This window comes from Pseudorca crassidens, chromosome 7 (assembly GCF_039906515.1).
Source record: "Pseudorca crassidens isolate mPseCra1 chromosome 7, mPseCra1.hap1, whole genome shotgun sequence".
In the NCBI taxonomy this organism is placed as follows: Eukaryota; Metazoa; Chordata; class Mammalia; order Artiodactyla; family Delphinidae; genus Pseudorca; species Pseudorca crassidens.
The window spans coordinates 11,180,024-11,186,023 of NC_090302.1; the positions used below are offsets into that span (position 1 = coordinate 11,180,024).

A 6,000-nucleotide genomic window follows, 5' to 3' on the forward strand; every position below is an offset into this window, starting at 1 on the left:
CACCCAGCTCAGATAGGGATGGATGAAGCCACTGGCCTGCTTTTTTTCTCTTTAAGTTAACATTTTCCCAAAAGGCTATCTTGTCACTGCCCAAGAATCAGAAGTGAGAAAATAGGCAACTACCAAAAGCCACCGAGGGTCTTTGGCCAAGCGTGGCCATCCTTCACCTTTCAAAGCAAATTCACAGACACCCAAGGGTGCCCAGACCACCCAGACAACCCCTCACTCCACAAGCACCCTTTCCCCAGAGCTCCAAGTTCTGACCACCATCTGAGGCGATGGCCAAGGAAGGGCCCATGGGCAAAACAGTTTCCTAAGAATGATGTCAGCAAAAAAAAAAAAAAAGAGAGAGAGAGGGAGAGAGAGATAAAAATGTAGAAACAAGGACTATTTTTACCTCCCCAAATCACAGGCCAGACGGGAGAGAAATCCATCAATGCCAGAAATGCGGCTGGGCCTTCGCACAAGATCTATTATTTCACACCTTAAATTAACGCATCTCAAAGCAATTTGCAAATGTTCATCAATTTGCAGAACATACTTGCAAGGGAGAGAAACACCTTTATCTTTTCAACACCAAAGGACGCTCGCAGGAGCACCCCACACCCAAAACCACACAGGTCTTCGCACACAACATTCCTTTCCAGTACAGTGTAGCATAAACCGTGATGGAAATGGAAATGAACGGGGAAGAGAGACAGGCATGGGACTGAAATGGTAAGGAAGTGACAAGAAGCCTACGTAGAAATGATGCTGTCGTCAGATATTCCGAATTGAGAGTCCGGCCCCGTGGGGGTAACTCGCCATCATCAGGGGTCAGGACGCCGGGCTCTTCCTGAGGGCAGTGTCCTAGGTTGCTTCCACCCCACACAAGCCTGGAGGTGCCAACCCGTATTCAATCTCGGATGACTCACCAGGGCCCTCCACTCTCCACCCTCTACCTCCCTGGCTCGGTCTGACCCAAGAAGGGGAAGGGAATAGTCTTCTCTTTTTGACAACTGTTTTTGACACTTCCCTTCTGAAACCAATTTTTGGCACTTTGAGAGGAAAGAAAAAATGTGAACTGTGGCCCTTTCTATCTGACAGCTCTGGCTCCTCTGCACCAGAGGGGCAAGTGTGGACGAGGAAGGATGGCAGTGCCTTCAGGAAGACCTCTCCCAGAAGTCTGGAGCACAGCAAAGAACCCAGCGTGTCTTAATCCACAGCAGGACAAAGGCAGACAGACCTGGTTTAAAGTTAAGAACTTCAACTCCGGAATCAGAGATGTGGGTTTGGATCCTGACTTTGCCATTTGCCAGTTTACGACCCTGCCCAAGTGACTTAACTTCATCTTCCTCTCTGTAAGATCAGGATAACAACCCCGAACGTTCGCACTGGGCCAGACACATGGTGCACAGCCACTGTGACCTTCCAGGTTCGGTGCAGAGACTATGGGCTCTGCGCAGTCACGCCTGGGTTCAAATCCAAGATCAACCGTATGTTATCATGTGATCTCCAGCACATGATTTAATCTCTCTGTGCCCTAGTGCCCTCACCTGTAAAACGGGCATCATGATCGTTCCCATCTCATGATGTTGGTGAGTGGACTGAGTGAAATAAGGCAATTAAAGCTTTTAGTACCGTGCCTGGCACATGGAATACCCTCCATGAATGGTGGCCACTAGCCATGGTGCATAACTTTCATAAAATTGTGCACATTTCAGCGCTGAGCCTCATTTTTCTCATCTGTAAGATGGAGATAATAACCCCTACCTCACAGTGAAAACTAACTAAGTGTATGTACGTTTAAAGCACTCAGCACCCAGTCTGTGCCCCTTCAGAAGGCAAATCCTGGTGCAATGGAAAGAGGATGGGCTTGAAGTCAGGCAGGTGATAGGATTCTGCTGCCACCTCCTCTCTGTGGTCCCAGGACACTGCTCGAACTCTCTGAGCCTCAATTTCCTTGTGCGTATAAAACCAGAAGCCACGCTCCACAGCCTGACTTTTGGGAGGATTGTGGCGCCCAGAACAGTGCCCGGCACACAGTGGGTGCTGCATAAATGTGAATTCCCTTCCCCCGCTCCTTCCTTGCTTGAAGCCTCCACAAGTCCCATCTGGCAAAGCCAGGAGCTCCGTTTCTTGAACCCTGAACGGCCCTCTACCCAGACCAACCTGGGCTGCTGCTTACGTCGGAGACGTTATTTTGCGGAGGTAGAAACTACTTTTTAGTCATTTCCGAAGCAGACGGGACGGCAGAGGCTGACAAACCGCAGGGACCATTTTAAATCCTGGGCCTTTCTTCTGGGAAGTTAGGCAAGAACCTTCCCAAATGTTTGCCCGTGGGGCTCTCTGCCAGGGAGTGACTCATCCACAGCTCCCCACAGGCATATTTTATTTGGGGGTGGGGGATTGAGGGAGGGCCTGGCCTTGCTGGGGGAGGGGAGGCAGCATTTCCAGCACACCCAGAGGTGGGTTTGGGTTTTTTTTTTTTCAGTTTTTAGGACAAAAAAGAAAAAGAATGTGGGTCTTTTTTTGTTTCCTTCCAGGTTTTGTTTGCTAAAAGAAGACATCCAGAGTTCACTCAGTAAGCTGCTGCGTGGGGAACAGGCGTTTTCAGCCGGCTCTGCAGCCCTTTCAATGAAATTCTTCTTCCATTAACGCCACGGTTTTTAAAATGTCCCTCCAAGGTTTGCCTGCGCACACACTGAGCTCCTAAGACGACATGTTCCCCTCAGAAAGGCAAGCCAGATTTTGACAATCCAGAGGAACTAGGGAGCTCCAGAGATTCAACAGTTTGCCTTAAAGCAATTAAGACTTTCGACTGCAGAGATTTTCAACATTTATAAAGCACACCAAAAACTGGCAGTTAAAACATCAAGGACAGACCTCGGAAGACAGTGTCCAAAGCCTGCTGTGATCAATTTGTTACCGTCTTGGGGGCTCACACTTGGAGCCCAGGCTCGATACAAATAAATCAGATGAATTATCTATCTACTTAGTAAGGCAGGCAGAGAGACACCCCCAGATACACAGACAAGTGTCCCCGGACCCCTGGTCTCCCCAGGGTCAGCCCCACCCTGGGCCTGGGGAAAGGGTTAAAATTCACCAGGGCCAGAGAGGGGCAAGAACAAAGCCAGGGGACACAGAAGAGTTTTTGGGAAAACTGAATACAGGTCCTCCAGTGCCAGGCCAAGAGGCTCCACCAGGCCCAGCGCAGCCCCAGCCCAGTCTGGAGCCCCTTGGAGGGTCCTGCCAGTGGTCCTGCCCAGGCCCGGCTGGGCTCTGCGGTCTGACCTCTGGCCTCTCATTCACCAAAGAAAACCCAGCACCCACGGGGTGCCCACACCAGGCCTGCTTCTCTCCACGGGTTCCCCTGACATCCGGGCCAGCGGCGGGCACATCACGCAGTAGGCCTGGTGGGCGCAAAGGGGGGCCCTCAGCCTCCACAGCAAACATACTCGCATGCTCCTGTACACAAATTACACACTCACATCCACATATGTACACTTTTGCCCTCAAGGGCTCATAAATACACACAAAAATCACTTGTGAACGCTCCCACGTGTGCGCGCGCACACATACACCCAGAATCCACACATTCTCGGTCACAAAAATGAGATCCCACATGAAGCGCCTGGCGCATAGTAAACACTCAATAAATGGCTAAGTGGGAGCCATGCCCGCTTGCCCCGCACTCACTCACACCAAACTCCACCACCCCACCACGCCGACGCTCCGAGGTGCACACGCACCAACTCGGCCACAGGCACGCGCGCACTCCTGCGAACACACCAGGAGGGACAGATGGACACGCCGCCCACGCACGCTCGGACGCACGGCCGGGGACACACTCAGACACGCACGCTCACGCGCGTCCCGACCTCCCGCATGCACACCCGCCCGCTGTCCCCCGCGGAGCCTCGGGCGCGTGCGCGAGCACGCGCGCCCCGCTCGGCCCGAGAGTGGGTGGCTGCCCCGCGGCCCGGCCTCCGCCCCTTCCCCGGCCCGCGCCGGCCCGATCCGGTCGGGCCCCGGCCCCAGGCCACTCACCGGCTCGCGGGCGGGCTCGGCTGCCGTAGGGAGGACCGGCGCACGGTCGGCGGGAGCGGTGGGTCCCACACGAGTTGGCGGCGCCGCAGCTGCACGCTCGTCCGCTGGGTTCCGCCGCCGCCTGCGCGGGCCCGCGCGCGCGCTCCCGCCCCTCCCCGCCGCGGGGCCGCGCCGCCCCCTGCGCTCGTGCGCGCTGCCGCCACGCAGGCTTGGGGGGCGCCCGGGCGGCGCCCTCACCGAGGCCGGAGCCCCTCACTCTCCCAAGCCCACTTAGCCGAGGACCCCCTCCCCATTTCAAAGCTGGGGAAACTGAGGCCCAGATCACACAGCGAGTTAGGTCCAGCATCTCCCGTTCTTCTCGGACTCTAGACACTTCGGGTCTGCAGTCAGTCAACCCCGTGGACCCCTCCCACGCGTCTTTGCATACCCATCACCTAACTTTGCTCCCGTCACAACCCTGGAGATACTAAAATCGGTTAATCAACAAGCGCTTATTTTGCGCCTGAATGCGGGCACTGAAGTAGGCTCCAAGGATATCTCGCTGTGGTGAAGGCACTGCTCTCTGCCCTCAGAGGGCCAACGTCTCCTCATCTGGAGCTCCCCACTTCCTGTACACCCCAAGACCAGTAAGAATCAACGTGCAGAGGTTTCTGGAAGAAGTAAGACTCTGCTAATGAATGCTTAACACCCCCTCGAAGGAGATAGTGTCTGTATGGGGGCCCAAAGGCAGCAACTCAGCTCCCTGCTTCACTTCCTAGGGGGACCCCACCCCCCAAAAGGGGACGCTCCTGGCCCAGACAGTTCCTGTTTCCACACTCGCTGCTTTTCCTCTACATGCAAAACTGTGCTGTGTCCCGCAGGAGGGCAGGAACCAGGGACTGACGCTGGCTGCCTGCCAGCTGTCCAGCTTGGTCACCGTGCTGGGCACAGGGGGATACCCACTGGGCCTGTTTGCCCAGTGAATGGACATGTTTCAGCTGGCTCGGATGTCTGACAATGATGACACCAACTGAACACCCACTGTGTGCCAGGCTCACGGCTGCACACTCTGCCTGCCTGGTGCTGTTCAGTCCCACAGCCATTATTTGAAGGAGACTTTATGCTGCTTTCGTGCCCATTTTACAGATGGGGTAAATGAGGCCTAGAACTGAAGCTTAGAGTAACAAATTCTCTTGCCCAAAGTCACCCAGCTGGTAAGTGATTGAGCTAGAAACTGGACCACAGATGATCTGATTCCTGTGCCTGTGTGCTTAATTTAGGATGTGAACAGTATGGTTCTGTGCTGCTGATACAAGAAGGGGCAGACGGGGCAGCAGCCCATCCAGAGGAGCCAGCCCTTCTACAAAGCGACAGGGATGAAATGGATCATTTTGCAAATTGGTTAGCCGTTAGTTGGGGATCTGATTACAGCCTCACCTCACATGATATACTTCACAATAAATGCCAGATAGATTGAACAGTTAAATGTAAAAAATAAGCATTGCAGAAAACAAGAGGAAGTAATAGAAGTTCTGAGATTGTGTGGCAATCTTACTAGTAGGTGAGTGATATTGACTATATTCCTGCAGGAAACATTCATTCATTCATTCATTCATTCACTCGACACATACAGCACCTTCTATGGGTCAGATGCTATTTTAGGCACTGGGTTACAGTCATGAACAAAATACAGCCCAGACTCTCTTGGGGCTTCAATCTGGGGGTGGGAGGGGGGAAAAGAAAAGTATCTGGCATGGCAAGGAAAATAGGTTTGATGGAGAAAATAAAGCAAGGAGGGGGGAGGAAAGCCCCCCAGGGGTGCTTTTTCATAGAGAGTGCTGGGAGAAGGCCTCTCTGATGAGGTGACATTTGAACAGAGGGCTGTATGAGGGAGTGAGGGAAGAGGTCCTCTGTGTATAGGACAGGTTCGTGCTCCAAGAACCATCCTAGTACGCTACAGAGCAAGAACCTGAAATTCCTCTTTGAAGGAAA

General features: G+C 53.5%; 1 protein-coding gene across 1 annotated transcript in view; it reads right to left on the reverse strand.

Annotated features, from left to right (window-relative positions):
• Positions 1–4,161, reverse strand: part of NEK6 (NIMA related kinase 6) — an 84,608-nt gene extending 80,447 nt beyond the window's left edge. Inside the window, exon 1 of the mRNA XM_067743350.1 lies at positions 4,030–4,161. The gene's annotated coding sequence lies outside the window, so the exon portion shown is untranslated. The remainder of the gene's footprint in view (positions 1–4,029) is intronic.
• Between the last annotated feature and the right edge of the window lie 1,839 nt (positions 4,162–6,000).